Source organism: Nyctereutes procyonoides, unplaced genomic scaffold (assembly GCF_905146905.1).
Source record: "Nyctereutes procyonoides isolate TBG_1078 unplaced genomic scaffold, NYPRO_anot_genome, whole genome shotgun sequence".
Taxonomy (NCBI): Eukaryota; Metazoa; Chordata; class Mammalia; order Carnivora; family Canidae; genus Nyctereutes; species Nyctereutes procyonoides.
Window position 1 is genome coordinate 19,150,052 of NW_026575133.1, and position 20,953 is coordinate 19,171,004.

Consider the following 20,953-nt stretch of genomic DNA (forward strand, 5'->3'; position numbering starts at 1 on the left):
ATTCTTACCGATGTTTTGTCTTTGCCAATTCTTACTTTTGTTTTCTCATTTCCTTGTGTGCTCAGCAAATGAGTTGCTCATTTTCCTTGGAACTTTCAATGTGGAAATTCTATGTGGAAATAAAGAATTATCTGTGGGATGAAAGTGAGTTTCTCCAGGGAGGATTCATTTAGTTAGCTTCTGCTACATGCCTGTGATGGCTGCTAATCTAGGACCACTTAAATTGTTGGTTTGAAGGTTTTCAGACTCTAGGCCGTAATGATTCTGGCTGAAATCCTGAGTAAGGGCCAGCTTGTGAGTATAGATTCTCAGGGGCTCTTTCCCTCCTTCCCTCTGTTCCAAGGTTCCAAAGAGGTTACATTTCTAGTAGTCCCGTTGGTGGTAAGGAGTTAGTGTAGTTATTTTAATACACCTTTACACTTAAAGTTGACTCATGTGATCTGGTTTGATTAATTAGGGTCTTCTAGTCAATGCCTTCCCAGGTGGACCCTGCCCTTTGTCTTCGGTATCTGTGAAGTGGTAAAAATCTAAGCTCAATATATCTAGTTTTGCAAATGTCCCCAGGGTGATAGCTATTTAATTTGCTCCTTAACTCCTAGGTATATACTTTGTTTTTGTTTTTTACCTTCATGCTTCTTTTCTTGCCAGTTCATCAATGCACTTTAGGAGATGTTTACCTTTTTTTTTTTTTTTTTTTTTTTTTTTTTTGCCAGCATTTTTAGCTATTTTCAGTGGAAAAATTGGTAAAGGTACCTAAGTTGTTATTTTGCTGGCAGTAATTATTGAGTTACCCTTTTTTTTTCTTTCCCTAGTTACAGATCAATTAGTTTATTGGGCATGCTATCTAAAATTATGCCTGTTCTATCCATAATATGCAACTAGCCTAAAATTTTTAGGTCAGTGTTTTACAGGAGTTGCAGATGGAGAAATAAACTAGGAGCACTGTTAGACTGCTGTTTACAGACCTTTGCTTTGCCTTTGACTCTCTGGCTGGAACCAATTATAGAGCGACATGTGTGAACTTAATGTAGTGCCGGGTTATTGAGGCTTGCCCAGAACATGCACCGGGATACCACTGAGCAAATCACTATCTCAGCACAAATGGTTACTGGGATGATCAGTTAATAATTTTCAGCATCAAGGAAACCATTTTTGGCATCCACATCTTTTTTTTACTTGTTCCTCAGTGATTGGATGCCACTTTTGAATAACTTGAAGTATGCCCACCTGCAATGAAAAATAGAAAATTATTCCAGGGAGAGAGTTTGCTCTTACAGTCTGGGAATGGTCAGTAGCAACAATAATAATGATCAAGCATGAGGATGACGACAAGTAGTATTTACTCTGTGCCACTCACCATATCTGGGACCTACCTAGAATAACCAATCCAGATGATCTCATCTAATTAATCTCATGATCAATTGGCCCTGCTATTTAATTATTGCCAGAATCAAAACTGATTAAGAACTCTTGTATAGTTAATAAACCAGCTCAAAACATAAATAAATAAACCAGCTCAGCAGCTTCCCTTGTTCACTCATCTTGGCATTAATTTTGGTAACTAGCTCATATAGGTGGAAACATCCACACTGCATTCCTCGGATCTTTCAGTGGGGCATTTTTATGGATGAGGCAGGTGTTTTGTTTTCCTACTGCAAAAACATTCAAAGATAAAACTATTACAGAAATGCCCTATGTTGTAAAATTTGGAGGCATCAATCCCTATTTGTCTGTACTAGATGTTTCAGCGTATGCTCCACAGAAAATCTTGGTTCTGTCTGCAAGTACAACTTTGATCACCTCTGAGTGGGAATGGAGTGTGGTCTCTTCTTCTGCATCCAGAACCCTGATGTCTAGTTCCTCTATTCTATCAGTGATTCTCAAAACTTTTTGTGAAACACTCTCAAACCAACCAAAACATTTGACAAGTACATTACAAATAACATTCTGTCCTCAAGGACTTGAGAGTGAGCTGCAGATGGATACCTCATTGCCCCCAGATATTTTTTGGTGTATTTCCTACATATAGGGACATTATTCCATATGATTATGTTGACATTGATTATAATACAACCAAAAAAACAAAAAAAAAAAAACCAAGAACTTAGCATTGCTGTATCACTACCATCTAATCCTCATACTTGATTCAAATTTCATGAGTCATCTTTTATAGAAAAAGATACAGTTCAGGATCACATGTTACATTTTTATTGTTCTATCTTTTGATGTCTTTTTCCTTAGTCTTTCCTAAAATCTTATGACCATGACATTTTTAAAGTTATAAGTCAGATATTTTATAGAATGTGTCTTCATTGGGGTTTATCTGATGTTTCCTCATGATTCGGAGGCTATGCATCTTTGGCAGGAATGTCACAGAAGTGCCATGGGTTCTTCCTATCCCTCCTGTCAGATGGCAACCCAGTGTGGACTCATCCCATTTCTGATGATGTTAACTTTAATTGTTAGATTAAGGAAGTATCTATGAAACTTCTTCATTGTAATGTTACTTTCTCAACCACTTAAATTAATAAGTATTTTATGGGAGGTTCTTGAGACCATGTAAATAACCCATTCTTCATCAGACTTTCAATTCATTCATTTAGCTATATCAGTATTGACCCATGGCTTCCTATTTTATTCCAATTTATGTATTTTGATATCCAAAATTTCTGAGGGGTGACCAATAATTTTCCCTTCATCTGATATATCTCCATCCTTCTTTGCATATTTCCTTGCTTTCTGACACAAGATAGTCCAAGCTTATCTCATCCATAGTCCTAGAATCAGCTCTTCATCTAAGAAGCCCTGCTTTGTTTTAGTGGGGAATGGTGCTTAAATCAAGATCTGGCTAGGGTGTATGTTCGCTGCTATTGGGACATCCCTGTTCCCAGGCCTGCTAATGGACAGAGAAAGGGATTGTATGTATACACAGATACACACCTCTTACATCTGTTTATTTCAATATCTCTATGTTGAAAACCATGAGCTTACACAATGCTTCCAGTTCTAATTCAATACCACAAAACTCATTCTAATGTTCTTCCTTTCCCCATTTGTAATTCTAACAGTAAGAAACATGACTCCTATAATTCTTAATATAGAGATTAATTTGACCAGTAACTTATAGGTAAACAGTCTCCTGTCCCTACCACCCACTGCACCTCCCAGCATGGCCTCCCTCTTTTTCTGCCAATGCATCAGTACCCTTGCTGTGGTGCCCTGGCATATGAAAGTCCTCCAGTGGGGTTGCCCTACTCATCCTGCTTAGGCTCTGACCCCCCAGTGCAGATTGATCTTCTGTGCAGAAGCCCTCCACATGGGTTCTGCTTCCCCATTTCAGACTGCACCCCCCCACCACCTATATTAGGGTTTATTCCTGTACCTTCCTCAGTTCTCTTGAGCACTGGCTTTCATCTTGGGCCACCTTTGCACATGATTCAGGTGCTAAAGCCTTTGCTGGTTGTCCTTTCTTCCCCCTTGGGCATCCAATACCATGCACAAAGCCACATTCCAGTATGGATGGCCTCCTTACTCCTATTCCTATTGGTCTCTGGCACCTGGCCCATGTCCTGCATCACTGTGGCTCTCCCCACCTCACTGCTGTGGTCACCTACCTAGCTCTGTCCCATCTAATATCTTTTACACCAAATTGTTGGGGAAGAGGAATGAGAATTTAAAAACTTTTATAGCCACAGATTCCTTTCTTCAAATGCAATCTTCCATGGACCATAACCATCAATCCATAAAACAGACTCACATGAAATTTTTTTATATCTATATAATTATTTTAACTTAAATGTACAGCATGCTTTTTATAAAGTTAATACATAAAAACAATGAGATTATTTTAAAAATTTAAACTCTTCATTTTGAAATCATTTTAGATTTGTAGAAGAATCACAAAGATAGTATGTAGAGAAGTACACCTATCACCCAGTTCTTCTGTTAACATCTTATATAATGATGATAAATTCTTCAAAACTATGAAGTTAATATTCTTACAATACAATTAATTGAACTGCAAACTTGATTTAGATTTCTCCAAATTTTCTACTAATGTTCTTTTTCTGCTCCAGGATTCAGAGTACCACATTGTATTTGGTCATCATATCTTCCTAGTCTGTAAGGTTGTTTTCATGAATCCAAAACTAAAATTACCAGTTCTGGGGGAGAATTGAAGAAATACCTATCTCCCCACCTAATCTGTACCTATATTAATTTGTGTTCATGTGGGTTTAAAAATGTCTTGAATCACATGGATAAGTGGATACAATTGGCCTTCTCAGGACGTTTCTCAATCAAACCAATATAGCAAGATTTCATTTTCAGGACTACAAAAGAACACATCAACTCAGCAGCTCAACTCATCAATTCAGTACTTTCCAAAATGTTAAAATTCGTTACACAATACATTTGTTTATAGGTGGTTTGATTACATATTTATGATATTTAAAATACATTAAGAGTAAAATTTTAAATAAACATTCGCAGGACCCTGGAGGAAACCTTCAGGACTTTAGGGTCTGGCCACCACGGTTTATGATACCCAAAAATTTGGATTGACTCAGACATCAGTGCGGAAGGGTCCTGGACCTCACTGTGGCCTCTTGGAATTGCCTTTTCTAGGCCGTGTGTTAGGGTGATGCCTTTGGGCTGTGTCTTTCTGTGTCAGTCATGATTGACCGATTATGGTCAAATTGATGAGGACATTGATCCTTGTTGCATCACAGAGAATCATCTTTTTGAGGCACTCTGGGGCAAATGCTTTTGTTGGTGGTTTCAGGGATGGTGGTGCTCCTATGTTTCTTTTGATCTCATGAGTGCTGTCAGCCTGTGCCACTGTAATTAGTGCTCCTTTCTCTACTATTGTCAACTTTAGGACCCAGTTGGGAGAGTGACACAGACTTGAATGGCATGCGTGCTGCATCCCCACCTTGTTTCATGTTGCCTCTTCTTTTCTCACTGACTTCACATTTTTATCCGACTAAATTGTGTGTAAGCTGCCAAGGTTCCTTGTAGAACCAAGCAAGCATGAAGTGAATGAATAAGGAAGGAAGGAAGACAGTAGGTTGTTAAGTAGGAGAGGAAAGTAGCCAAAAGAGAATTCAGCAACTTCTGAATGCATGTGCTGGGCTGGAGCAGTCTACTTAGGGCCTTTCTTTCAAACGTTGTTCAGCGATGCTTTTTTTTTTTTTTTTAAGTTTTATTTATTTATAAGAGAAAGTGAGCACAAGAGCGAGTGAGGACAGAGGGCAAAGCTGATTCCCTGCTGAGCAGGGAGCCTGACTTGGGGCTCGATCCCAGGACCCTGAGATCATGACCTGAATGGAATGCAGAAGTTTGACTGACTGAACCCCCTAGGGCGCCCCAAGCACCCCTTGTTCAGTGACTCATGTTGGTGGCAATAACCTCCTAGGGTGTCTTTATCATAGCTGGTAAGTTAATGGGTTAATGTACATTTTTAAGGTAGAGTTTGCTGTTCTTTTCATCGTATGAACGAACCGCTGCATGTTGAAGATTTAAAATTGATATTAAAGGAGAGAGAAATTGCCCAAAGTCCTGCCCCCCCCAAAAAAAAAGAATTGTTAATGTTGTGCCACTCATAGAGTCTTCTGGAGCTGATCAACCCCACAGAGGCTACGCAGTTGAGAGTCACACAGTCTCGTTGTGAGAAAGGAGGATCCCCTGGGCCTCACTGGTACGCCCAAGCTCCAAAGACTAAAGATACCGATCTGCGACCATGTGTCCTGGGTGTGCACAGGGCCCCTGTCTCCACCTCAGCCCCGCCTTCGCCTGCCTGCTGCTTCCCCCTGCTTCCCCACCTTCAGATGTTTCCATGTCAGGACGCTGATTTCTGAAAAGGTTATGCCCTTCCAAGCAGCCCTGTGGTGATGGGGTAGGAGAGGGGATCCCAGCTCTGCCACCTGCTGTTTGTGTGACCACAGAATAGCATGACCACTCGAGGCCAGTCTGTAAAGTGAGGCTCCTTGCACCAATCTTGGTTTCCTCTTATTTAGAGGAAATTTCTCTAGAAGCACTTAGCTGCATTCTTGGTGCATAGTTAATGCTCAACAAAAAATTAGCTTTTCACTCTCATTTTTATCATTTAAAGTGATACCAGTGGCCATTCTAGCAGAGTCCGTAGGTGGTGACTTCTTACGCACTCGAGCTAAGGTTTTCTGTGACCTGAGCCAGAGAGGAGTAACTGTCACATCACTGTCTTCCCTGGAATCTAGGCAGTGGGCCATGTCGGCCTCCCTCTCCTTGCAAATATGTTTCCTTGCAGCTATTCGCAGATTACAACCTCATTATTTTTGTTTCCATGTTGGCACTGTTTTGTCTGCAAGTCACTTTTCAGTTTTGCCTCCTGTGTGGGTAAAGATTGAAGAAAACTTAATGAAGTAGAGACCAGATGACACCGTCTTGCCAAGAATAAAGGAAATGACCCTATTTGTAAGGGAACACAGGCGGCAGCATTTGCCAGCTGGGGTTTGGTTCTCACACTGTTCTTGGCAAACCCAGACGGGCTTTCAGATGGGCATCTGAGGGGCTGGGATCCTATGGCCCTGGTTGTGAGGTCTGAGACTTGTCAGTGAAGAACTCCCCAGAAAATTCTTGGGACTCCGGCTTCATGATGACATATGCAATGGTTAAGGGGAAAGAAGTGTTTCCTAGACAAGTGATCCAGCATGATAAGATATTTGGAAGAAATTAGAGAGAGAGAGAGACAAACCATGAGAGACTCCTAACTCTGGGAAACAAAAGGTTGCAGAAGGGGAGGTGGGTGAGGGGATGGAGTAACTGGGTGATGGGCACCAAGGAGGGCACTTGATGGAATGAGCACTGGGTGTTATACTCTATGTTGGCAAATTGAATTTAAATTTAAAAAATGTAAAAAAAATTAAAAAAAAAAGATATTTGGTGTTCATAGGAAATGCCTTGTGCCTTTTCAGTCAGATTTTGTATCCCTTCCCTGGACTTCGGTTTTCTGGGTACTCTTCATCATTCTTGCGTTTAGACAGCCTGCCTGTCCTTGCAGGAGGGGTGACTCCAAGCAGGGCAGGCTTTGAGGAGTGCCTGAGTGGTCCAGCTGTGTTGTAAATTAGCATAACTGGCAGGTCCCATCTGTCCAGTTTACACTGTGGAACTGATGCTGCCCTATCTTTTGTTGTTCAGTTCTTAAGATGGTTTCAGTCTTAACCATGTCATCATAGGTAGACAGGAAAGAACATGAGCTTTGGAGTCCCACTTCCCAAAATGCTCACTTAGAAGGTGCTTTAATGGGCTTCAATCCTGCCTTCCTCATGAGCTGTCCTGAGGCGTGGATACCTGAAGTGCTGGGCTGGTGTCTGGTGGATGCTGCATGAGGGTAGCTGAGATCCTTAGGGAGGTACTTGAACTCAGTGAGCTTTTCTATCCAGTGCACTGTGCAGCAGTAAGCACGTTCCAGAGCTGGAGCCAAGTGTTCACCATCCTGCAAACTCAACAACTAGTTGGCTGAGTTGCCTTTTAGAGGAACCACTGGCCACTTCCACCTCCAGATGTACTTTTCCACCATGGCTCTTTGGCAGTAGGTTAAATACCTGGTCCCATTGCTGGAAGCGTCTCTGAGCCTACACTTCTATTCCCTGCCCCTCTCTCTACTTGGTTTCCCCAAGCCGGAGATTTTCTTTTTTTTTTTTTCTTTTTCTTTTTCTTTTTAAAGATATTTATTTATTTATTTATTTATTTATTTATTTATTCATTCATTCATTCATTCATTCATTCATGAGAGAACCAGAGAGAGAGGCAGAGACATAGGCAGAGGGAGAAGCAGGCTCCCTGCGGGGAGCCCGATGCGGGACTCCATCCCTGGACCCTGGGATCATGACCTGAGGCAAATGCAGCCACTCAACCAATGAGCCACCCAGGTGCCCAAGCTGGAGATTTTCTAACATTTTGTTGTATGACAGCATTCCCCAGTAGCCAATATGGAAAAGAGACTAGGGAGTGTAGAGTGAGAAGGTGACAGGATGAGGAACCCTGCCTACCCCCTCACCTCAGCATTGACCCTGGGACTCACACCAAAATCTCCAGCACTCCAGGGAGCAGTTTGAAAGCCACTGCCCTGATACCTGAAACAACCTTCTGTGGGGCTCTGCTGGCCTTGCCCTGAACCCCCACTGCGCGCTGCTGTCACTGGGAGAGATCTTGCTCTTCCCTGGCCACAGTGTGTTCAGTCACTGCCTGTTGCCTGCCTTGGAGCCCACGTCTCAGCCCCGCATTGCTGGCCCTGTGACTGTGGGCGAGTCACTTGCTCTCTGCGTCCTAGTCTCTGTATTGTTGGTTCACAGCCTGGCCCCATACAGAGAGGGCAAGAAGTTCCCAAAGAAGATGCAGGCTATTCCGGACGGGTAGGTGGTGCACATACAAGTCTTACCTTGGGCAGCCGCAAGGCAAGTGTTTCTCCACACCTGCCTGCCAGGTCTTTGAAGTTTATGTAGAGGTTTTAACTGGCTTCAGACCATGCACTGTCCAGCCGGTCTCGATACTACATCACTATCTCAAGGCTGTCTCCTCGGGGCAGCTTCTGGGAATGAGGAAGGCAGCTGGAGTGCACATTCCAACGACATGGCAGGAAGTGCGACCCTCCCCTTGCCCGGGTCCAGCTCATGAGTCAACCAGCGGTCATGCCTTCTCCATGACTTGTCCCAACACACATCTGTAAAATGGGGTTGTGGCGAGGTCAGGTCCCTTTGTGCCTGTAAAATCTTCAGCTCAGTGCCTGGCACATTATAAGTCAGTGTTCAGGGAATCTTAAATGGTGGTATATTGGTTATTTATATGTATGCCATACTTATTCGATTATAAACAACCTAGAAAATTCACAATCTAGTGCTTAATATGGGGGCCTGACACATGAGTGTTTTGCTCAGTAGGAATTCCAACTCCTGTATAGCTCTGCAGAGTTGTGGTTTAGGGCTTCTACATAATTATTTCTCAAAGTGTGGGCTGGAGACCACGTGTCTCAGAATAATCCTGAATGTATGCAGATGCCCCGATCCTATTTCAGAACTACTGAACCAACATCTCTGGGGGCAGGACCCAGGAATCTGCATTTCAATAGAATCTTCAGTGCATGCCCTGCAGAGAACCCCAGATGCGGTTGTTCAATCCTTGCCTCTGGTTCTATCCTAGGCTCATAGGACTTCTCTCAGCCTTGAGACAGTAATCCTCTTGTTTCGTTTCTATCAATCTATCTGCATCAATATTTAATTTTGAAAGCCTCCTCTGCCCCATGCTGTCATACAATCAGCCCCATGCCAGAGATATTGACTTCAATCCAAAAAATTCTTGCAAAGTTATTTGTCCTCTGATTTCAGTTGAGTTGTTATTTTGGGGACATCGGGTCTTTTTGAGCGGCCCGGTCCCACTGTGTAACAGTTCACTAATAACAACAAAGGCTCTGCATTTTTCATCCATTTATCTTCATGGTGAAGGCTTATTTTGGTTCCACGGAGGCAACTAATTAATTACTTAATGTTCTTTTGTATTTTTACCAACGTTAGGCCAAATTTACGTCGTAGAACAAGCCATCCATACAGTATGTGTCATAATTACTGTTTTGCAATTTCACACCAGCAAAAATTTATTAAAACTTCACGACTCATTAATAGTAAGTGATCATAATCGCTTAATAGAAAAGGAAACTGTGGTAATGATGGCAGCCTTGATTAACGTATTTGACCTTAAGTCATGAAGTCAAGTGAAATTAATATCACTGAATGTTGAACATAAGGTTTTTTTACAGTGCACATCATTTCAATCATCATAAAAGGCAAATAAACTGGTTTTGAGTTTGACTAGATTTGAAAGCCTTTTAACGCTTCACAACAAATTAAGGGAACGTTAATGAACTCCTATACAATGACAATTAAGTGACAAAATGTGAGTAGATGCAGAAACGGCTCTTCTGCATCAAGTGCTGGAGGAATGCCGTCCAACCGGCTGGGTCAATGTGCAGACACCTCACCGGGGGAGCAGCCTGTCTCCGAACAATTTAGTGTGTGGTAGGAAGGGACTCAGCTGTCCGTTGAAGGCCTTACTCTTCCCTAACCAGACAAATGGGTTGGGGGGTCTATGAGGCATTATAGCCCTGAAGAATTTTAAGCCTATTTGTAAGGACTAGCTGTCCCTTTGGATGCCATTGACTCTTCTCTGGGGCCCACATGCAGATCTGATGAAACAGCCTCCCTAGAGGGAGTGAGGTCTCTCCTGCCCCCTCCCTGTGAAGTCTGCATTCTTCAGGGCTTGGGTAGAGGGAGGAAAGAAAAGTCTATAAATTTCCATGGGGGCAGGTTTCTTTGTTTCCCAAAGATTGTGTCCCTCACATGGCAGGCCTGCGGGGAATTTGCGGAGGGAGGAGGGACAGAGCCTGGGGGAAACTCAGTTCACCCAATCTTTCAGAAGCAAGTGGTGTGTGCTCACATCCCCACCATGCGCCAGGTCTGGGTCCCACTTTTGATGGCCACTCAGCACAGGAACCGAGAGCAGCCTCCTGAGCTGGGTTCTATTACTTACACCCTTTGACAGTTGGGGAATTGGAGGTCTGGAGAGGTCACGAGACTTCAGCCCTAGAGTATCTACTCTTTGCCATCCACTGGGGATACCAAGGGAGTCTGTCCTCCCTTTTTGGGGGGTGGGGGTGTAAAGCCTTGCTGGGTGGGGGAGGCTCATGCACACGGAGCTAAGGGACAGGGCAAGGTCACACATGAGCAGAGGAGCGAGTGAGGTGAGCTGGAGAGTCATGGGCACCCCGAAGAGGAGGACCTGCGTAAGCTGGGCTGACTTGGAAAAGCTTCCAGCGGGTGCGCAGTGGCAGGGGCGCGGAGGGGGTGGAGAAGGCAGCGGTAGGTCTGCTTGCTTGTGCAGGGAGGAAGTAGGACAGAAGGTCGGGGAGCAGCCTGGAGTCAGAGCCTGGTGACAGCGGAGTGCAGGGGACTCTTTTGGAGGGGGGAGGCCTGAGGCAGGTGACAGCTGGCGGCGGGTGGGCAGCGGGACCAGAGGGGAAGGGAGGTTGCCGGGAAGGTGGCCCCCCTGGCTCAGGGGACTCGGGCAGGGGAAGTGGGGGCTGCTGGCAGGCTCGCAGGCTCCCACGCGGGACGAGAGAACGCTGGGTCCTTCCCACTCCTCTTGGAACCTCGGCTCCCTCCTGGGCGCCCCGCTGCACCGGGGCCCAGCTCACCTGCCTGCCTGTGCCCGGCCTGGGCCCTCTGCTTGGTCACTTTCCACTTCCAGACACCGACCTGCCCGGTCAGTTGTGCCCCCCAAGGCTTCCGCTGGTGTCTGCACAGTCTAAGCACCCGGAGCCTGTCCCACCCCCACCCCCTCATTGCATGGGCAGTGTCCTTGCCTTAAGCCTTCCTTGGGCCTCTTTGCCCTCCATGTGCTAGAGGGTTCCCCCTGCCTATGACATCTACAGGGTCCCCACCACCCTCCAGCCTCCCCACTCTCTCCCCGGTGGCCCCTCCACCCTTGCCCGCTGGACCAATTTTTCTCTTTCCAATGCACCATCCCCTCTTTCCCCACCTCGGGCCTCCACACTCCGGTTCCCACTTCTCTCCCCACTGCTGGTGCTTTCTCAAGGCTTAGGCTTTTTTTTTTTTTTTAAGATTTTATTTATTTATTCATTAGAGACACACACACACAGAGAATGGAGAGAAAGAGAGAGACAGAGACAGAGACACAGGCAGGAGGAGAAGCAGGCTCCATGCAGGGAGCCCGATGTGGGACTGGATCCCGGGTCCCGAGGACCAGGCCCTGAGCCAAAGACAGACACTCAACCACTGAGCCACCCAGGCGTCCCAAGGCTTAGGCTTTACACCCGAGGATGCCTCCTGGGAGACACTTCCTCTGCTCTCCCAGATTAAAGCTGCTCCCTGCTCCCTTTCTTCGCAGCACCCCACTTATTCCACAGTAATAGCACCCTGCCTTTCCTTAGTCCTTAGCTGTATGCCCACACGGCAAGCCCCTCACCTGAACCAGCTCACCTAACCCTCAGAATCATCCGGTGAGGTTGGTGTCCTTATCATCTTTATTTTACAGACGAGGAAACTGAGAGCACTTGTTGCCTGAGAGCACTTGTCACTGTCGCATCATATTTGTTTACCTTCACAAATGCTCCCGGCTTACTGTGGGAGCTCAGCGAGCCTCCCCGGGCGGGGATCTGTGTGCCACATTCGCAGGCAAAGTCGGCCGTCAGAACTCATTAAAATGTCACCAACGATGATCGCCTAAGGGACAATTCTGTTTCACTGTCACTAAATCCCGAATTAAGAAAAAAAATCCATCGCACACTTTAGTTCTCCACATTACAAGAGGATTACCTATTTAAAATCTCAGGTTTCCTTAAAGATCTAATCCCTCTTTGGCTTTGAAAAAGGGTGCGATTGGCAGGAAGCCTCTTCTTCGGGAGGCATGGGGTTGCAGGCCAGCACTCAGGTGACATGCCACAGACCCTCCCGTCAGGCTGCCCGGGTTCGGGGTTTGGATCCTGGGGTTCCCTCTGATCTGTGGGGCTTTGCCAAGTCTCTTTCCTCATCGGCAAAACTAGAAGAACAGCACCTGCCTGGAGGCTGCGGTGAAGATTCAGTGATGCTCAGTGTTACACAGAGGAAGGAATGAGGGGCCCTGGGGAGACACGCATTTGCTCCTGGAAATGAGAAAAGGCAAGAAGCAAGCAAAGACCACATGAGAAATGGACTTGATGGCAGGGGCTGTGGGAAGATCTGGAGGCCCCAGGTGTCACCTGGGTGAGCTGCGTTTTGGGGGCTCTGTGCAAATTCCACAGGTGAGGCAAAGCTGAATGTGGTGGCTCCCCACGGGGCAGGCAAGGTCAGCTTACCCAGCACCCAGAGGTCACTGGGTCTGCCGGAGGGCAGCCGGCACCTCCCTCGGTGCCCCTGTCCCCATACCTTGGTTTGCTACCTGGATGCACTTTCCTGTCCAGGGAGGAAGCCCGCATCCCATGCCTGCGCTCCATTTGTTTGCCCCCACGGCTGAGGCTCATGGGCAAGGGAACAGCACGTAGCCAGGTCACTTGGCAGCCTGGTGCTGAGTCCCTGAGGTTTGGCTATCCCCTAAACACAGAAGGGGTTATCCAAAGAACACTTAATACCCTGTAAAAAAAAATGTCTTGAAAAACTTGGTGGAATAGAAAAGAGTCTCAGTATTCAACATTCAACTCCACATCTCACATTAGATGTGCTCAGCAAAAGCTGATGGTCAGTTAAAATAGTTTGCAATTCCTGGGTGAGTGGAAAGATGCCAGAAAAGGCAGAAAGGAAGCTGAAGGAGAAAGTCACATCATGGGGGGGGGGGGGCGAGGGGGTTGGGGGTGAGGACTACAGGGGCTCCCCTACTGCTTACTGGATGAAAGCCTTTCTGGGTCTGCCCTTCTGCATCCATAAAATGGGGAGAATCAACTAGCCCTCCACCCTCCACTGGAGGGTCTGTGAAGGTGCTCTGCAAACTGAGAAGGCTTCTAAGTTAAGGAGATGGTATCTGAGCACCTAGTGGATCCTTTAGGGATGGAAACATCCCAGAAAAACAAAAACAAACAAGCTTTGTGTCAGAGTGTGGTCACTTTCCTGTGCTGACATTGGGTCCTCGTGGACGGCGGGTGGTGTCCGGGATTCATTTTCTAATGCACTGAGAAGGGAAGCAAACATGAATGAGAGATGTGTCTGGTAGGAATGACCCTTTTCTTATTGTCCGTTGCACATTTTCTGTTCCATCCGGGTACGATTTTCTGAAGACCCCTTCCTGAAGCTGGAATGAAATCCTTGCAAATTAAGGGACAGAGCCCACGTTCCATCATCAGTAGATACCCCAGTCTGCAGTTAAGACCACAACACCTGCTTTCAGGCATTTATAGAAGCCCCGAGACAGGGCCTGCCTCCGCCATACATTCTCCCTCCCCGTGTTGATGTTTTCTTGGTGTGGGAAGAGTGGGAGAGGGCAAGGCAGGGCCCAGGGCCTAAGTGATTTTGCCGAGCCAGCCACCCTGCCAGGGAGATCCAGCTCCTCCTCCAGCACCTCCCCACCCAGTGGCAAGAGCTCCCATCGTCTGCTGTCATGGTTCTAAAGACAGAAGCAGCCCAGGGAGTGATGGTGGGGGATCTGAATAGGGTGACTTGGCACCCCCGAAGCTGGAGCTGGGCCAAGCACTTCCAAAGTTGTACAAGAACAGGCCAGCTATGTTTTTCTGGGCACAGTCTGTGGGTAAATTAGATCTTTAAAACACTTAGGCAGGCTTTTGTCACTTGGTGTTAACTGTGTACCTTGCAACTACTTTAATTGGTTTCGTGTCTAGAATGAGGGACTGAAATGGAAGTGTGACTCTCTGGGGAGCAGTCCTGGCACTCAGATGGCTTGTCATATTTCTTTTTAAATCTGCTGTTCTTTTCCTTAAGGTGAGGGAGGTACTCTAATTATCTTTTGAAGACAAGCTCATGGCGCAGTCTGTCAGTTTGGGCTGCTCTCATAACATGCCCCAAGTGTGGGTGGCGGGAAATGAAATCGGGATATGGGGTGCACCTATGAGTTTTTCTGCTCAAAAGCCAGGAGACATTCCCACCCACAAGGCGTGAGGGCAGACAATAGTTTAAATGGGCACTGGCATTGGAAAACTAAATCCCAGTCCCACTCTACCTCCAACGGCTGTGTGACTTTGCACTAGTCACTTGCTATCTCTGAGCCTCCATCTCTTCAGTTGCAAAATTAGATTTATTCCATCTTGGAGCAGTTGTGAGGCCTGAATGAGATCACATGCCCAGAGCCCATCCATCCTGGTGCTGGGCGGAAGGATGCATGATGAGTGCTCAATAACCAACAGCATTTATTACTGGGCCATGATTATCCTGAGCCTTCTGTGGGCACAAGCCAATCCTTGACAGTCCTGTCACCACAAGAGCTGACCCAGCCTCCCTTCGGCCTAGATGAGCCCTGTCTACATAGGTAACTCACCCTGTGTCACTGACCACAAAGTGAGGAATTAGTAAAAACCCTCCAGGACACACCATAGGCACAGTGCCAGGAAGGTGCTTCTTCCCCAAATTGCAGCAATTTATCCTGAAAGAGGTTCTATGGGGCAGACACTCACTGCCTCTCAGACTGTGTCAGGCTTTGCTGGATGAAAGAGGAAATCTGGTCCTGGGAGTGCTCTGAGCCAGAGCTGCACCTGCCTCTTTCCTCCAAAGAGCAAGTGCCAAACCTTGGCTGGATTCCAGAAGCTACAGAGTTCAACCTTCCCTTCCCTTTTATTCTTTAAAAAACAATGGGAAAAAAATGACACAAAAACATGGTAAAAACTATAGGTAGAATCCATCCATCCATCCATCCATCCATCCATCCATCCATCCATCCCTTATCATATATCATCTATCTATCTATCTATCTATCTATATCAATCATCTATCTATATCATCTATCATCTACTTAATCTGTTTCTAATATGGATACAAGTAGGACCATATTTTTCTTTGTTCTTACTTTGCCTTTTCCCTTAATATACCATAGGTCACTTCCAGTCTCAGCGGATATGCATCTACTTTGTATAAACGGTGGCACAGCATTCCCTTGTCTAGATGCACTAGGAGTTCTTTAGCCAGCTCGTTGCTGATAGACATTCAGATTGTTGCAAGGCCTTCGCTATTACGAATTATTCTGCAGTGGAAATCCTTTTGCATAGACCTTGGTACATTGTGTTAAGAATGCAGGGTGAATTCCTTGCAGTGGAGTTGTTGGCTCAAAGGGGATACGGATTTTAAATTATGATACACATTGTCAAATGGCTTTCTAAAAAAGATCATCCCTATTTAAATAGCCACCCAAGGTATTCTTCCTTTTATCTTTTAAAAATGGTGAATTCTTTGCCTAGCAGCCTGGATGGGACTCTTCGCGAGGATAAAAGCAGTCAGTGTGGCCAGCAATGCCAGTTTATGTGACTTTTATGGATACTCTGCTCGTATCTTTCACATCACTGTTTCTGTTTATGCTTTATTTATATCACCAAACACAAGCAGCCTTGTATCTTGTTTCTGTCACAGTTTTTATTCACTTTCTTGGCATTTCTCTCAGGGTTTTATTAGTCATCTCTTGTTCCAGCTCCTAAAATTTCTATCACCTGCATCCTGGGGATGTGGTTGTGTTCAGAAGGTGATTAGAATCCTTAGGGACTCAGGAAAGGAAACTGATGTCCTCAGGGGACTGTTCCCTCCCCATTTCTGCTAAGATCCAGGGAACTCAGAGTCCTGCCCTTCTCAGGGGCCTGCCCCACGTGCTGACATGACGTGGTTCATTTCTCTGTGAATGAACTCGTGGCTTTCTGCTCAGGCAGTCTGAGGATCCCAAAGCCAGGGGAGATGTTGGGATCTGGGTTTTTGTCACATCTCTAAAACACCAGGCTCAAATTCAAATGCTCATAAACTTTTAATCCAAACTGTGAAGCCTGCTAGAAACCATTCTAAACTTGGTCATTGGAAAGCAGGCCCAGGAGACAAAGGAATAGGAAAACCCAATTGAATGAAAAGATCACAAAATTGGGTCCTGCAGGACCTCACTGAAACACAGGCTTCTGTCCTGTAAGAGGCAAGGTCTTCTTGCTACGTAGTGGACTGCAAGTTGTAGATGGAAGCAAATGACATTGATGAGGTTAATTACTGTGTTTTGTGCTTTAGTATTTTGTCTTAAAAAGTCCTGGTGGCAATAAAGGTGCCAGAGATTAGAACCTCCCCAGGGAAGCTGGGGAGTCATATTTTGAGCAACTACAATCATGATGTTAATGCCCAGGGATAAAATCCAGGTTCATGCAGTGTAAAGTAACTTTTCCTTGCCAGGCACTGAGCTAGATGCTGGAAATACAAAAAATGACCTACTCTGTCTCTACTTTTTATCAAAATACTTACTATTTATAAGCTTACACAAAAAACTAAACACATGAGTGTTGAACACTGTGTCAACAGCTCACATACGCATCCCAAAAGGAACCAGGGTCTGTTTAGGGCCACAGTGTCTTGGGGGTGGTTTCTACTGGCATCTAGTAGGTCAGGGCCAGGGATGCTGCTAAATATTCCACAATGGACAGGACCAGACACCATCCCCCACAACAAGAATTATCCTAGAAGGATCTGTGTCAATGACATCCAGTCCTCAGGAGTCTTATCTCCTCCACTGTCAGAAACCCTCCCATATCTTGATACTGGGGATCTCCATGCCTTTGCAGATTTCAAGATCATTTTCCAAAGAATTAAGATAAAAGGAAAAGACACCACAACTGTAGTTTTGTTTTTTTAAAAAAAGAAAACAATGTTTATTAGGGTATTCCGGGGTGGAGGATGGCCGAACAGACTACGTACGTACATTCTGTAGGGCTTGAGCAGTATGTTAACAGAAAATTCAAACATCACAAAACCACTTCCAAAGTCCAAAGAGCAAAACTTGTACTTCTATATGTAGGTGTTCTTCTGTGGGTGGTGGTGGTAAAGCAGGCTGCACACAGCGGAGTGAGGGACGGTGTGGGGATGGCCCAGGAGAATGCACAGGTTCTCCTGCCCATCTGCAGGAAAGCAGATTCACAAGGTGATGAGATACGTGTATTTCTTACGAGGGGAGACTCAGGAAACACACAGTATAATATGGAGACCAGGAGGGAAGTCGCTCACCTGCATCCTCTCCTGACTGGAGGCTTCAATGAAGCTCGCTACACCCCTCACCTCAGCTCTGACGAGGTTGGGTGTCTGACCCCCTCACCTGGGACAGAAGTCTAAGACCCTCCTAAAAACCAGAATTCTTATTCTATTTAACCTGGATTGTTAATCTACATGAAACAGAAGGAACAGAAATTGAGACATACCCCCAGGTTAAGAGTAAAAATGCAATACCATCTAAAAGAATACAACCCAAAAGCCCACATCCTGAATCTCACACTGCTTCTCAGCAGGAGGCGGATTAAACAAGAGAAAATAATTTCAATATCTAAGGGCTAATGCACAAGAGAGGAGAAAACTCTTTAAAGAAAACTCTGTGGTGGAAAGCCTTCCCTCTCCTCCCTTGGGGGACAAAAAGAGAGAGAGGAAAAAAATAGATAATTAGAAGAAATAGAAGGCCCTGGATTTTGGGTTTCTGAAACCATTTCTTCAACCCTCTGAGGACAATCAGCTATTTCTGAATCCAGAAGTCTCATTACTAGAAGACTGCAGCCAAATAAGGCAGGGCAGTGTGTAAGCTGGTTCTCCAGTTCCCATTCTCTCTTTTTCCCACATTTCAGAAATGCTTTCGGCTGAAGCTAAAAACTAAAAAGCCAGATTCCAGATCAAGCACGCTTCGCACACCAGGAAGATAAAGCCAGATCACACAACCCTGGAGAAGCTGTGACACGGAGAAGGGAGGGGAGCTTTTGTGATGGAGCCACGGGGGCCAGTGTGCTGAGAAGGCCTACAAGACCTTCCCCTGCACCTGTGACAGATGTCCTGCCTGGCCCCAATGACAGGTGACAGACCTTTGCCCACTCCTAAGAGCCTTGTGCTTCTCCCACCCAGGGCATCACCTGAGTTTTCCAATTCTTCATCCTACTTTTCTTTAGTCTTATCATCTAGGTTGTATTCGCTGGCATAATCACTGTGGTCACTGTGGTGTCACTGTGTGCTTTGAAAGTTTTGCTATTTTGAATGAACACTTCTGGCGATCTGCTTTCTCCTGCTAAAGCAGTCTGATGTCTCCTTTCCCACCTGCGCTGTGGCTGGTACCCAACAGCTGGGACAGTTGCACTGGCATGGCCACCTAGCCACGCTCACAGCCCTCTGAGACCTCAAAGGGTGGCCCCACTTGGTTCTCCGTGGCAGCCTGTCAGGCTTCAGCTGAGGGTGGCTATGTCTGCCTTCCCCATAGTGCTTGAGCTGGGCGTCTTGCTGTATGTCTGCCTATTGACTGGGACTTAACTGCCTCGTAGAGACTGAGTCGGGAAAGTGGCTTCTTGGACTACTTGTAAAGAGAACTTAGATTCTCTGAAGGATGTTAAAGTGAAGGATTTTGTCATCCCGAAAAGATGGGTGTCGGAAGGCCTTGTATTCTCAAGTTACCCGTGGAGGAGCTTCAGTCCTAAATGACGGTTCACTCAACTAGAGTAGATGTTCAATAAATGTGTTGATTTGAAGACGACCTAGGTTGCTTCTCAGGGTGCTGGCAAAAGGCTGGGCTTGGTCCGGGAGTGGTGGAGTGGTCCACCTTTCTGGCCAGCATCCCGCACTCAAGCAGTTTAAAATATCAACTCACTCCATGGCTAATTTCCCCTGAAATCAGTTTACCCCATTTGGAGTCCTGTCCTGTCTGGGACTGGCTGGTTGTGCTCAGCTTGTCCTGGGGCCCAATGCTAAATTTCCATCTCTCAGAGGAAATACAGTTGGCAGATTTAAAGCTGCTTTAATTCTAATGCTTTGTTTGACACTCCCTTCTGGGTCACTCTCCGTAACCTCAGGACACCTCTACTGTTGTGTACAAGAGCTCAGTGCCGGCAAGACAAGGCAGGTAGACCAGTTCTTGCTACCGTATTACAAAATAGAGTCTTTCAGTGCCCCAGAGTTTTTCATTCACCCAACATTGTCTAAATATCTACCATAGAGCATGCTTTCCCTTAGGGGAGGCTGGGGGAGCGGGAAGAGATGTCCAAATGAAAGAAGGGACTGATGGTCTCTGGTCATTTTATTTTCTATAAAATGCCAAGTGGGGAGTGGTAAGAAAACCCGACGTGGGACAAAGAAAAGAAAATCAGAGAAAACCTTTTACTGATGCTGGTGCTGGGCTTGGCAGCTGCCCTGGAGCAAAAATAAACTCCTCATGGCAGTGGGACAAGACACTGATATTGGCACCTGCCAGAGGCAGACAGCCCAAGTCGCAGCTGTGCTGGTCAAATGAGCTTGGAGACCTTAGGGGGCGAGGACCTCAATGACTGGTAGCAGGCTGCTGTTCTCTGCAGGCAGTTTATTGAAACAGGGTTTGTACGCCTCCCCACCCCTTTGGGCTGGATCTCAGAACAATCATAAGTGCAGGTGGCGCATCCCGCCGAACAACCCCAGGCTATCTCCAGGAGGGGGTTGAGGAGAAGCTCATCAGAGAGCCCCCGAGCAACAAAAGGATTCCTGGTGAGGATGAGCAGACAAGATGATCCCAAGGCTAAGAAAAGGGAGCTCAGAGGAGGGAGGATTGGATGGGGAACTTCCTACTTGGGGGATTAACATCACCTTCAGATCGCCTGACTCCGGAGAGAGGCTCCTCTGTCTTCAAAAAGCCAGGGTTCCTGGCAGAACAAGAATTAATCTGAGTAGGACTAAATTTAGAATGATTAGAATGAAAAATCGACGGGAAGGGACCCTGTTAAACACTTGAGTGATAAAGAACACGAATGGGGACTCGGGCACCGATAACCTAATGAAAGAGAACAGAGTGAACCCATGTCTTAAGACAACTCTCCCTGTGAAATGAAATGTCCCACTAAACTCACCCCAGGATGCAGGTAGTGCCCAAACCCCCAGATTTAAAGCCTCTGCCATGAGCATGTGTTCAGATGTATAGTCCTCTAGAATCCTAGACAACAGACTTAGAACAAATGGCCACTTGAGAAGAAAAGCTGTTGTCAAAGTCAAGAAGTGTCAGATATATACATGAGATGCTTATCTTAGGGATAAGGGCAAAACATAGCTTCTAAGGGTTTCCAACTGAATTCTCAGCTGTTTTACAGTTTTAGAATTTCTAAAAAAAAAAAAATTATTCCTCTGTTGTCCAGATATTAGCTCTGGCTTACTTTCCACAAAGGCACTGCTGTCTCATTCAAGGGACTCTGGCTATTTTGTGAGGTCAAGGCTCCTACGTGGATCAGGAAGGAATGCCAGCAGACCATGTGACCCATTTACCCATGGCA